The following is a 14,483-nucleotide window of genomic DNA, read 5'->3' as shown; positions in this document are numbered from 1 at the left end:
CAGGTTGCATTTCAGCTGGATTTGTCTGTCCTTGACTTAATTTTGGGCTAAAAATAGGTCAAACAGTTGTCTGGGCTTTTTCATTAAGGATACAGATTTAGTCACAGGCTTCTTTTTGGGGGGGGGGGATACAAGTTCAGGTTGCATTTCAGCTGAATTGGTCCATCCTTGACCTATTTTTGGGCTAAAAGTAGGTCAAACAGTTTTCCAAAAGTTTTTCTAAAAATAGGTCAGTTTTTGGGGGCTTTTTTTCGTTATGGATACAGATATTTCCCTGATATTTAGTCAAAGGCTTCCTCTCAGAGGAATACAAGGGCAGTTAGCATTTCAGCTGGATTGGTGCACTATGACCTACTTTAGGAGTAGAAGTAGGTCAAACAGTTTTTCAGATTTTTTTTGGTATGGTCACAGGTATTGCTCTAAAATTTAGTCACAACCTCCCTCTCAGAGAAATACATTTCAAAACAGTTCACATTTCAAACATTTTAACTTAATTGGTGCACTATGACCTACTTTAGGGCTAAAAGTAGATCAAATGGTTTCTTGGACTTTTTATCATCATAGATATTGCACTGACATTTTGTCACAATTTCACTCTTAGAGAAATACTTAATCAGTTCACATGTCAGATTGATGGGTGCACCATGACCCAATTTAAGGTTTAACATATAAAGGATTGTTGTTGAGTTCTTCATTGTACTAAATGGGTGTAACATACAATCTGAATACCACATTCAATGCTTTCCTACATAATACATTTGACTTTATATTACTGCAGGCAGGGGCTTCCATGTCGTGCCGACAAGTTTTTTAACGGGTGCACGCCCCTGTGGGTGGTGTGTGGAGTAGACTTGAAACATCCCTCTGTTCTTGCAGTCTAACGGTTTACCTTTGGCACTCCAATATTAGTAGCCCAGTATTACGTGTAATATCAGACTATCAATACTGATACTCTTCAAAATAGGACAGTTACTGTAGGAAAAGAAATAAAAACGTGATTATTTAACAAAACATCACAGTTAGATTGTACGTGATTATTTAACAAAACAGCACAGTTGGATTGTACGTGATTATTTAACAAAACAGCACAGTTGGATTGTACGTGATTATTTAACAAAACAGCACAGTTGGATTGTACAATGCGTATTTTGATACCTCAATCGCAACACATTTTTTGCTGCATGCACGTGTACACTTCTCGTAGCAGATCAGAAACAACATCACAAGGAGAACAAGAAAAAAGCACCACATGGAGTTGCATTATGTAAATGATTTCATTTTCGACGATTTAGAATACTGTCAACAACTCTAAGCTTAAAATTGATCATCTGACGTTCTTCTATACTCACGAAGTGCCAGTGGACAATAACCAGTTTTGGGGATATGATTTTTTCCTGAAATAACTGTTTGTCAATTCTTGCAGAAAACGGACACGCGGTCGCTATTGCACGGAGAGTTTGGTAAAGAAACCACTGAATCTTACAGGTACGACAACAGTCTTTGGATGAATGAGTTGAAACATGAAATCGTAACAACCGTCGTATGATTTCAGGCTTTCTGACAATAAAACGCATTCGTTTTCCCCACTCTCTTAAGTCAATGACATGTTTTTAGTACATTTTCAAAGTTCATATCTGTATTTTCCTTTTTCATTCCCAGAATCAAAAATAACATTTATGTGAGGAAATATGACATACATGTAAATTTACATTGGACTCTTAGCATGGTGGTTAGGGCGTTTCGGATCAAACCTGATGCTAATCCGAGATTCTTCTGACTCTTACCCCCGCTGCACATGCCACAATATAAAAGCGGGGGTAAGAGTCGGAGGAATCTCGGATTAACCTAAGGCGTACAACTGGTGACGTCTCAATGAGTGAGAATGGAACGTAAAAACAAAACCTTGCCCCCACCCCCTTTTTTAAAATTTACACGTAGACTCTATTTCATGTCATGAATATGATATATTTCATAGATTGAAATATTGTATCATTTTACCACTCCAACAGTCCATATATCCATTACGATTTTTTTTTCTTCATTGTAATTTTAGATCATGACCATACTATGCAATGTTTGAACTTGAACATCCCCGACGTTTTTCAACCGGAATCGCACATTTTATTATTTTTTTTTATTTTATTCGTAAGAATACTTATGAAAATTCTGAAAATCTAAAGATTGATATGCAAGCAAGTATGTACATATAGTGTAAATTCAAATAAAATTTGTTTCAATGTGTAACCGACAAGGGGTCTTGGCGACGTCTGGGCCACAAGGAGTTTTAAAGTTTTTTAAAAATAGGAATATACAATGTAAAATGGGAGGGAAATTCACAAGTACATTATATTAAATCAATATGTAAGAATTTAATGCAGTGTAGAATAAAGTTCGTTCACACAATTATCCCTGGAGCCACAGTACGGATTCGTGTATAAATTAGGATTGTTTTTTTTTTTTAAGAATTACGTACTTATGAAAAAGATACTGCCAATAACCAAAAGACCGTCCAGAATTTTTTTTATACCAAAATAGTTTTATCAATAAAAAATTACAAAACCAAAGGGAGAGTACGATATACGAATCGTGACTGAACATAACATACAGTGTACTACACAGTTTTGTACTTGGTAGTTTTAGAGTCGTGACTGAACATAGCATACATTTGTACTTGGTAGTTTTAGAGGATTGTTTGTCGATCTTGCATTTACAATATACATTGTACGAGTATGTATGGGACAGCATTGCATTTTATGTGCTTGTAGCGCCAGGTGCTTGTTGACATCATCAATAAAATGAAATTAACACGTTGGAACTCCTAGGCCTAATATAATTTTTGAGTGGGACACATTTTTGTATAAGGTACGCCACACCTTATCTAATACGATAACCTTGCCCCATTATTACTACTGTAAGGAATGGCGCGTTATAGAGCGCTTGTGATAAAATAGTGAAAATGATATGCCCAAACCAATTCTGACCCCCACCCCCCAGTATGCAAGTATTGAAATATTAGCCGAACAAGTCCTTCCCGTCCTCAAACGCACAGTAATGTTTTCATGTCTTATTTCAATATTTGAAGAAACTCTTAACGTTCATGACCGTACATGAACCATCTTTGTAACCATGCTTTGGTAAACAATGTTGAAAGTTTCCGCTGATATTGTGGCGCGTTTATACAATTGAACGCCAAAAGTATACCTCCAAAATGTCTAGCATTGTGAACTAGAGAAAATCACCGGCTTCAACGTAACACTAGGGGGTTCAATATACGTCGTAGTTTTGAAATTTTGTGTATTGCAATCCATTTAAAATGGGTTTTACTTATTTGTACATGTATTTTCATTTAATTTAATTATCGGTTATTATGTTCAAGAGACTCAAGATAAAACATATTAAATTATCTAATAACCGAGCATATTTGTGGAAGTATTGGCTTACATATATACTATATATTCCCAAATATACTCGATAAATTTATTATCGTTCGCGAAAAACATTCGCTTTTATTTTTCTATTTTATTTTTCTATTTCGTTCAAATACATGCAAGAACTCTTGATTAACAGACCACCCGCGAAATCATCTTCACGCGAGTTGACGTACTCGCGTAAATTAAGGAATCTACAGTAACCAAATGTTATATTTCGTGGTTCCATTAAAGCAAAAATATATTTATGCATGTTTCTTTTAATATTGAATTTACGGGATGCAAGATTTAAAAGCGAAAATATATGTTTGGACCTAGGGTATACCAGAAAATTTAATGCAGCCACAGAAATGGAAAATGTTCCATTGTATTTGTTAAAAAACCACTACATGTACTGAGTTGATCTATTGACAGTGCATGAGAAAGGTCACGTAAAACTGTAACGTGTATCTAGGAGTCTTTAAAGGATTTCGTTATTACCTGGTAAGATAAAATTTTAAAAATTAATTTTCTCTACTTCAGTAACAGAGAGTGTTTTGACTGGGTATCAGCCACCTCGTAATGCTCTGGTAAAGGGTTTCTGTCGAGGCGAATTGAAGGTGTAAGGCGTTTCAATCTTAACATAAAGATTTACTACCTCCTTACACTTTAGCTTGATTCCCCTTTCAATTCCGTACTACCCTAGCCTTCTAATTACTTGCTCTGCTTTTTGCCCGTTTTCTGTCCTATCTCGGCCAGACTGACTAATTTAGCTTCTGTAGCTCTTTCATAGGTGGCAGGGGACAGTTTCTTTGGTTTTGAAACATGTGGATAGGGGGTATACACCAAAGTCAGATTATGACAGACTAATGAAAAATCATATTTCCCTTTTATGTCAATACTTGTATTTCATATTAGTGTAGTTAATAAATTATGACCCTAAATTACATGTCATCTATAAATACTGGTGCTGGTGCACAAAACATGCTCTGAGCAGGTTCCCCTTTTTTGCTTTGATTTTCTCTCATTTGGGCTAATCCGCACCATCCCCACACCATCACAGTACCAAACATGGGGATTTAGACACTGTGCACAATCAAGAACCCTATCTGCCCTTCTCAAAAATCTACCTCTCATATGGGACCATCCACCTTCCCTCACAGCTACAGACCTTTTGTTGGACCCTGCATGTTTTCACCGGAATTTCTTCAGCAACTGACCACGTGTCTTAGTTTCGTATTTGCACCCATCTATATGCTAGGAATCATGGTGACACCTGCATGTTGTATATCAACATTTTTATTAAGCACTCAGCTTCATTTGACATGCATCCCAAAATTATTGTATACATTTTTACACATGTAATATCACTTCAAATCCGGGCCTATAGTGCGAAACTGTCCCCTGCTACCATAGGTGGCAGGGGACAGTTTCTTTGGTTTTGAAACATGTGGATAGGGGGTATACACCAAAGTCAGATTATGACAGACTAATGAAAAATCATATTTCCCTTTTATGTCCATACTTGTATTTCATATTAGTGTAGTTAATAAATTATGACCCTAACTTACATGTAATCTATAAATACTGGTGCTGGTGCACAAAACATGCTCTGAGCAGGTTCCCCTTTTTTGCTTTGATTTTCCCTCATTTGGGCTAATCCGCACCACCCCCACACCATCACAGTACCAAACATGGGGATTTAGACACTGTGCACAATCAAGAACCCTATCTGCCCTTCTCAAAAATCTACCTCTCATATGGGGCCATCCACCTTCCCTCACAGCTACAGACCTTTTGCTAGACCCTGCATGTTTTCACCGGAATTTCTTCAGCAACTGACCACGTGTCTTAGTTTCGTATTTGCACCCATCTATATGCTAGGAATCATGGTGACACCTACATGTTGTATATCAACATTTTTACTAAGCACTCAGCTACATTTGACATGCATCCTAAAATTATTGTACACATTTTTACACATGTAATATCACTTCAAATACGGGGTAATTCCATTTTTTGAAAAAGTTGACCGGGCCTATAGTGCGAAACTGTCCCCTGCTACCATACCACTCCGAAAGAAGAGTTAGGTTGTTCCATTATTTATCTCATAACTGGGTCTTCTCTGCGTTTGGAACGCACAGACCATAAACTTGCACCATTACATTAAGGTTGCACCACTCTATTAATTTTGCCTATATGTTCTTACCAAAATTACTCACCTTTGACCTGACCCTGCTGCCTTAAAGTAAACTTTTCAGAAGTTGTACTTTCACATCATGTAGTACAGTTCTTAATGAGCATTTTCATACCAAAAAATACATACCCATCCAGCAAGGCGTGAGAGTTTGTTTACATCGAAGTCAAGCACGTGCAAAATCAGCTGGTCAAAAGCCAAATCACCCACCTCTACAACAAAAATTCAAAAAAATATTTAAATCCTTCTTTCATGGTTTTTACTCACAAAATTTCAAACACAATACTTGAATTTACATCTCATAAAAAATTGGAGAGCCTACCTCATAAGGAAAGTCCCATAAAACATGCAAAGTTCCAGGAATTATTTTCTTTCGGCCATGATTCGACGTGAACCTCCACATAAATAGAGTGATGCAACCTTAACCACGCCTCTGTGATGCGTCCCGCATGACCAATGATTCGATACCTTATTATATTAAGAACTACAATATATTTTTCTGGGTGTTTTTTTTTTTAAAGACTCCAATGGTATGATGTTAAAAGTGGCATTTTACCCAAAACCATTAAAAGAGGATATGCAGTAATAAAGTACATTCCATGTATCGTCATAGGGTTAAACAAAATATGTCTCTGATATTCTATCTACAAAGATTATGTTGAAAAACAAAACAGTCTACACAAGAACGTTTCATGCCATACTTTTCGACTAATACCAGCCCACGGGTGGACAAAGGTTCTACAATAGCTTGTTGTATCATTAACTCTACCTCTTGATTAACAACTTCAGCAGCGTGGTGAGGTCATCGTCTTGGAGGCTGTTTTATTGGCTTGGCTCCCTCGGTGTTTATTTTGTGTTTTACCAAGGATGTTCTATCAAAGGCTTGTTTTGTTTTGAGAAAATATCTACTGAAATTTGAAAAGCAAGCCTTTTATCTTTGCTTTCTGTTCTTCTGTTAATTCTTCAGACATTTTCCTAAATCTCCTGCAAATGATCTGGTATATCTGGTTCGCCTCTGTATGCTGTGATACAATTTACCATGCCACTCTCATGATCATCGAATACATTAACTTGATAACATTGTCAGAATGGAATAAAACTTAAAAGTATAAGAGGAATATTAAAATCCCGAATTAGACATATTGAAACAAAAGTACGTACCATCTATCCTTATACTCCAACTGCCCTTTCAAAAGATGAAATTCTTCAAAACCATGCTTCAGTTTTACACACATTTAATATCCCAGTCAATGGGTCGGATGACTATGAGTTACCGTACCTATACTGGATTCCTAGGCTTCATAAAAATCCTTACAAAGATGCATTGCTGGATTCAGTAAATGCTCTACCAAAGCTCCCATCTTTGCTCCTCACGAAAATATTAACAGCTGTGAAGGAGAAACTTCAAACGTACTGTGCGACTACATATGCCCGAAGTGGTGTGGATCAAATGTGGATTCTAAAAAATTCTGAAGAACTTTTAGTAAATTTGAAATCGCAAAACTTTTCTCAAATCAACAACATCAAAACGTATCACTTTGCACGTCCATTCCACACGATGAATTAAAGACTAAACATTTTGACACCATAGACAGTTGCTTCTTCAACAAAAATGGAAAACGGAAATATTCATAGCTAGTGATCAGTCATTCAAACAATTACTTTGTTAAACACCACTCTGATTCCACGCACAAGTACTCTGAAATAAAAATATGCTGGAGTTCCTCATTGACAATATCTTCGTAGTCTTTTGTGATCAGGTCTTCCAACAGTCTGTTGGAATTCCCATGGGCATGAATTGTGCTCCTTTGTTAGCTGACCTGTTTTTATATTTCTATGAAGCATTCTGCTTTTATTAAAAAACTTCTACGTTAGAAGAAAAAATCTCCTGCTCTGACCTTCAATTCGATATTTAGATATATCGACGACGTTTTATCTATTAACAATAATAATTTTCATTCATATGTCGATTCGATGTATCCCTATGAACTCGAAATAAAAGACACCACAGAGTCGTGCACTTCTGCTTCATACTTAAATATTTTATTGAAAGTAGATATTAACGGCCGGCAAACCAACAACTCAACTTTATAACAAACGGGATAGTTTCAGCTTCTCCATCGTCAACTTCCCATATTTATGTAGCAATATTCCATTATCACCTGCATGTGGTGTTTATATCTCTCAACTGATTCGATACGCAAGTGCTTAATGTGTGTATGGTCAGTTTTTCAATCGAGTCAGGCTACTGAGAAACAAGTTGATGGTACAGGGGTTTCAGCAGTCTCGTTTAGAGTCAGCATTTCGCAAAGTCTATGGTCGTTATAGCGATTTCGTTTGCAAATACAACCTTTTATTGGGTCAAATGCTGACACAGAGGCAACTTTAACCATTATAGCAGATAAGTTATATGATCAAATAGAAAGCAAAGGTTATTGTGAACCAGAACCAATTGCGAAAAATACCACAATAGTAGGTGTGGATGGTGCGCCATTTAAAGTCCAAGGGACGGGTAAATTTTCACTTTGACTAGGGTCTACGAAGTTTTGTTGCCAAACGGTAGTAGCGAACATCAAAGCTGATGGAATCTTGGGTTTGGGTTTCAAGTGGATGTTTAGTAGATGTTTCTCAGACAAAAATGTCCATACAGAGCGAGGAGCATGAGCTACGACTTATTAACTGTTTCCAAGTTAGTTTAAGTGAAACCATTTCAATACCACCGAGAATCGAGATTGTATGCCCTAGAAAACTGATAATCCCTCCAAGAACAAGTGTGACCGAACCCTTATTAATTGAACCAAGTCAGAAATTTCAATGCAGTGGAAAATCTTTGGTTGCTCCTGGTGAAGAGGTGATGTTACGCTTGATGAACATATCTGGCGAGGCCCAAACTATATTCAAGAACACCGTAGTTGGTGTGACATCCAACATGAAAAGTGAAGATAACGAACAGTAATCAATCTCATAACTCCTAAAAGCGAAACAAAATAAAGAGATAGGCAAATACGGACCCCCTGGACACACCAGAGGTGAGATTAGGTGCTTAGGAGGAGTAAGCATCCCCTGTCGACCGGTCACACCCGCCGTGATGTTCAGGTAAACGGAGTTATCCGTAGTCAAAATGAATGTGCCAACAACGGCGTAACAATCGGTATGAAACACTTCAGACAGCCAAAATATCGCAGGGAACATTGTTGACCAATGCACTAATAAACAAACCAGATTCAACATATACATTGACTTGTTTCACCGTGGCTGCGTTTGACTTACCCGGGTTTCTTTCCTTTATGTACATCAACTTCAAAGATTTTGGTTTGATTTATTCCGGTCTTTGTTCGTTTCTCCCTCTTTGAGGAAGTAAGCTCCTGAGCTTTTGAGCAAAACTGCGCAGGATGCTATAACTATGTATTTACTGGTTCAATATTGATCCCATTTGTGCAAACATATTACATATCTATTACTAAACTCTATCCAGTTAAAAGTCAAATTTTGAAAGGGTTTGTCAGGGACTATATTTTGTGGCGGAAGGATTGATTAATCAAAAACCTCCACGGTATTACAGTTTCTGTTTCATGAAAGGTGAAGATAACGGACAGTGATCAATCTCATAAATCCCATAAGCAATACAAAATATACAGTTTGGCAAACACGAACCCCTGTACACACACCAGAGGTGGAATCAGGTGCCTAGGAGGAGTAAGCATCCCCTGTCGACCGTCACACCCGCCGTGAGCCCTATATCTAGATCAGGTAAACGAAGTTTTCCGTATTCAAAATCAGTGTGCCACGAACGGTCTAACAATCGGCATGAAACACGTTAGACAACATTTTACCCAATAATAGGTTGTATTGGCAAACTAGATCGTTATGACGACCATAGAATTTGCGAAATGCTGACTTTAAACGAGACTATTGAAACCCCTGTACCATCCAATATAGCTTCTATTTTTATACTCCTATAAGTGTATTTCAGTTTTATAATTTATTTTACGAGTAGTTGAACTTGGAACTAGTTCAAATGTTGTAATTCATTTATTTGATTGCTATATCTATTTTCAAACAGAACACCGATTCTTAGAAAAGGTTTAACTTGATGACTCAAAATTTCGTATAAAAATTCTGTATTTCGCCAAGGATTAATAAAATTGATCTCTAACAACTATTTTTTTTAGTTCCATTATAAATTTTAAGATAAGACCTTGAAAATTATTTGAAATTTTAGAAATTGACATTACTCCTAATATGTCCTTTTAAACTCTCAAATTTGATATCATGAAGTTTTTCGTATATCAAGTGCAAAAATGTCATTTCCCATAGTGGTGGCACTTGTACGGAAAGGTCCCTGGTCTTACCCATTCGCCAGATGTCCTTGCCGATGTCTGCGCCTCCTTTGCGGAAACCGATATCATCGTGGAGAGTTTGTTCTCCATAATCCTTATAGACTCCTGCAACTCATTTTGTAGCTTCGTAAATTCCTCCCGAACACTCACATCGGGGTTTACGTCAATTCTTGATCCCTTACAGCACCTCGGACAGCCCCTACAATCGGTCGTCTCTGGCACTCAGCTCTACTGAACCCATCTATTTCAACTGATAGTCGTATGGCTTAGTTAAGAAACTTGGAGCGATTTTGCTGAATGCGAAGTCGCATGTCAAAATCAATTAAGGCGTCTACAAACTGATCTTTTGCAATAATTTCCATTATTCTCTTGGCGCCGTAGGATAGGCCAAATGCCGTATGCTTTCTCCCAGCTCAGGCAATGTTTCTGATGTTTTCCGTCGTTTTTCCCTTAACATTGCTCGATACAATACTGTCTGGTTTGCTGGTACAAATCTAGATTCGCATCACGTCACATAACTTTAGATATGTCCACGCTGTACCCAACTTCATATTGCCAAGCACTGTCTGTGCTTGCCCTCTCAGAGATGCTGCAAGATATAAATTTTTCTGGCGATCATTCCACATATTTGCATTACTACAAGCTTCAAAATGAGCTCTAGTCTATCCAAGACCCAACTCCATCATAAGTAGCTGGTTTCACAACTGTTTTACCATAAAACCCACTGAGTACAGAATTCGTGTCAATAGCATTCTTGTGCTGCCCAACTGACAGTTCTGTAACCCTACAATGACTATTTGTCTAGGTTACAATCGTCGTTGGAGCGGTAACTGATCACGTAGTGCATGTCGTAAACAGCGGAACACCAGGAGTTGAATGTGCTTGTGGAAACCAAGGCTGATGTATCTGTGTTCTGGACAATTCATATTTCTCATTTGCCCCTCTTACATCTTTGATATTTTCTTCATACATTGTGTACCCTGGTTTAGAGTTTCTAGAGTAGTAAAACGAGTATCCTATATTGGTATCGCCTTGGGATCTTCAGTTGCTTTGTATCCCAGCTCATCTAGGCTACTTTCAAACACTGTTCTACTAGGTACTTCTACTCCAGAATCAGGCCTTTCAGTTAATCTAATCGTCCGAGGCGTTGACCTAATTCTATTTAGGGTATCTCTCAGCTTTTCTATCCATGCATCTCTTGCGCTGAGATCCGCCATCAGTTCAGCATTCTGATTAAAAAACCAAACAAGCAGCATAAAATTCCGAACTATCAGTTTGATTTTTCTTTCTTTTACTCAGTAATAAGCATACACACTACAGTATGACTGAAATGATACTCGGCAAAACTTTAGCGAGTACACGATCGTGCAGTTCGTAGTATAGCCAAACAGACAAGGTTATATACAGTAAACACAACTCTGTCTAATTTTACCGTGACACTATTCTAATTTGCACTATAAATACTTGGTAAATATTCCATGCAACTGGCTTGTATGCAACCTAGCAATTACAAAAAGGATCAACTTAATTTCTGTATTGTTTACCGAGTAACAATCTACTGCTGTCTATCAAATTCCTTCCCCAGCTGCCACCAAAATGTAATGTGTATCTAGGATTAATTAAGGGATTTAGTTATTAAAATAGTCATAACTATTTTCTTCTTGCAATTGACTCTAGTTATAATAATGATGATCTAAATTTTAAAAGAAATTAAACTACTCTACTGGAGTAACAGAGGGTGTCTTGGTGCTTTGATTGGGTATCAACCACCGCGAAATTCCCTGATACAAAGTTCCTATCAAAGGGAAGGTGTAAGGTGTCTCAATCTTAACATAAAGATTTACTACCTCCCTACCCCATAGACTGATTCACCTTGTACCTTACCTGCTGGTGGACTTTATTCCTTACTACCCTAACATAATTAACTGGGTCATTATTGTTACTGTCTCTCTAAATTTCATTTTGTATCACACACTGCCATATATACTGTAGAATCATTTAAATTCGTGGGGGCCCATTTTCGTGGATTGCTGAATTTTTACGGATTCGTGGGGACGTAATTTTGTGGATTTATATATTTGTAAGAAAGATAACCCTGCAATGTCTTTATTCGTAGAGGATGTAAATTCATGGGTGAGGGGTACCTACGAATTCCACGAAAATTGAGCCACCACGAATTCTAATGATTCCACAGTAACATTCATCGAGTGAAAATTCTTCGTTCACAAAAATGATATTGGGATAGTTAATTTTCTGAGAACAGTATAATAATTAAAAAATATCAGTTTTTGAAAGTATATTGAGATGATACTATACATCGAGCCTCTTTACACCGGTATATAGAATGGAGTGCGTTAACTAGCGCTCCATGGAATACTTGTCGGTGTAAAAACTAACTCTCATAGACATCTATTTACATTTTAATGATTTTAAAAGTATATCAACACAATTTCCATGTGCGGTCGTTAGTTATATGCTATTAGGTCAGATGTATTTCAAAAGTTGAAAGTTTTTGAGATATTGAGTTCGGTTTGTAAGAATGATAAGAAAACGGAGTGAATGTGAATATTTAAAAAAAAAAAAAGTAAGATACTATTATCTGCTGGAAATTTTGAAATTTTACGAAATTAGTTCAACAGGCATTTCGATGTGGGCAGAGAGAAAGGTCTCCTCGCAAGGTGCTTGAGATGCATGGATCAATTACCATGGAAAAGATTCTGTCACCATCCTCCAAACAGTCTTTAAAAAGTTTGATTATGTCTCATCTTAATAGTCTTGAACCCTAACATAGGTCGCCGATATTTTTTGACATTGACGAGAAAAGTACATGCATACATGTATATAAACATTGGTGGGCTTTTCTCGGAGAGTTCAAAATCTTTCTTCAGACAATATATGTGCTGAATATTCGGTTTAAAATTGGCATGCAAGATGTGGATATGATTGCAGGCGTCGCACTAGCTCAGTGGTAGAGCGTTCACTCAGTGACTGGGAGGTCGTGCATTCGAGCTCCGCGCTTGCGATCGCCGCATCAAACCTAAGATGTAAATATAGGTAGTGATGATGCTCCTTCGCCAAAAAGTGAGAGTCGCGAATCTTTCGGAAATGATCTTAAAAGCGGAGGCCCCAGTGTCGCGACAGGCGTTTGCGCAGTAAAGAAACCCTCACTGATACGACCCAGAACACTTAGCATAAGTCTAAATTTGAGGTACTTCACCTACAGCTGTTGACATCTCATACGAGTGAAAAATTGTCGAAAGGACGTAAAACAAATAATCTTACAACAAGCAGTCATTTAAAATCATTTGGAAGGCCTGCTTTTGACTGCCTGTGCGCTGTATTAAGATAATAATTTTTGCATACATTTTGAAAAAGACCAATGATCAAGATGGGCGCGACCCCCCCCCCCCCCCTTCGAATTAACTATCCGATGACGCCGGACAGGGTTGGGGTAGGAAAGGTCCGGGTACGTGCCCCGGAGAGAACTGGCTTGAACTATTCTAATCCAATCCCAGTGTGAGCAAGGGCGAGCCCTGGGTCACATACCCCTACCTGAAAAGGATCAATAGACCATCCCGCCAACTCTGAACCCAGATGGGGGCAAGAGTAACTTGATGCCCCTGAGCTCTCGGACTTGAATGAGCCATGTACCATAAGATTTCTCTCGAAGTCCAACTCCGCCCCTAGGGTCCAACCTGATAACCCAAGAAGTTCTCGTGAAACATAGTTCCAAGCTAGCTGAGGCACTTTGACCGTCCAGAACACCTTCACCAGGCCCAATTTGAGTAAAGCCAAGAGCTGGGAGCTTCAAGTACGCTGATTTCCTCATCAATGTTAGTCTGCTCGAGGGGGATATCTCCCCCACTGTCCGATATGGACTCCTCTGACTTTGCCCAAGTTCCAGGGCAAGCAAAGGGGGCAATATCATCAACTTTCTCTATAAATGTGTCGACCTTAGCCCTGCTTCCGTGTGGCACCAGCACCCATGTTTCGGCTTCCAAGGCTGATCCTACCACACTGCCTCCCAGGATAGACGCTTCTTCATCTGAGGCGCTGATAATGCTTGTCATCGCTGTCCTCTCGCCAGTATACGTCTGCGGCACCAATAAGACGTCCGAGAGCTACGTGATATCCGAGATTATTACAAAGTGCTCCAACTCCCTATCCAAATGACAGGGACAGGGACAGCGGGGACAGTCAAGGAAACTTGGGCCTCCTCTTTCTCTTCGGGACGTCAAAGCGTTATGGAGACGTGTCTCCTTTCCCATGGTCATGGTACCATGCTCAAGGTCCAAATGGGCTTTCTGCTGATGGAGAAACTTCATGCCAAGCAACATCTGATCCTGCAGTGGGGCAACATACAAAATGACACTGCGCTCCGTGTCTCCCAGGCGAACTCCCACGGTACCAATAATGAATCCCCTCCTCCTGACACTCTCCCCTGCTTGCACTAGGGTAACATGCCGTTTAATGGGCGACTTGGGGTTGAGCTCCTCGTAAACCTGAGTAGACAAAACACTAACCTCTGTCCCAGTGTTC

The sequence above is a fragment of the Ostrea edulis genome, chromosome 1 (genome assembly GCF_947568905.1).
Source record: "Ostrea edulis chromosome 1, xbOstEdul1.1, whole genome shotgun sequence".
NCBI classification, from domain to species: domain Eukaryota; kingdom Metazoa; phylum Mollusca; class Bivalvia; order Ostreida; family Ostreidae; genus Ostrea; species Ostrea edulis.
The sequence above is the reverse complement of the archived record's forward strand: the minus strand, read 5'-3'. Positions refer to the sequence as shown.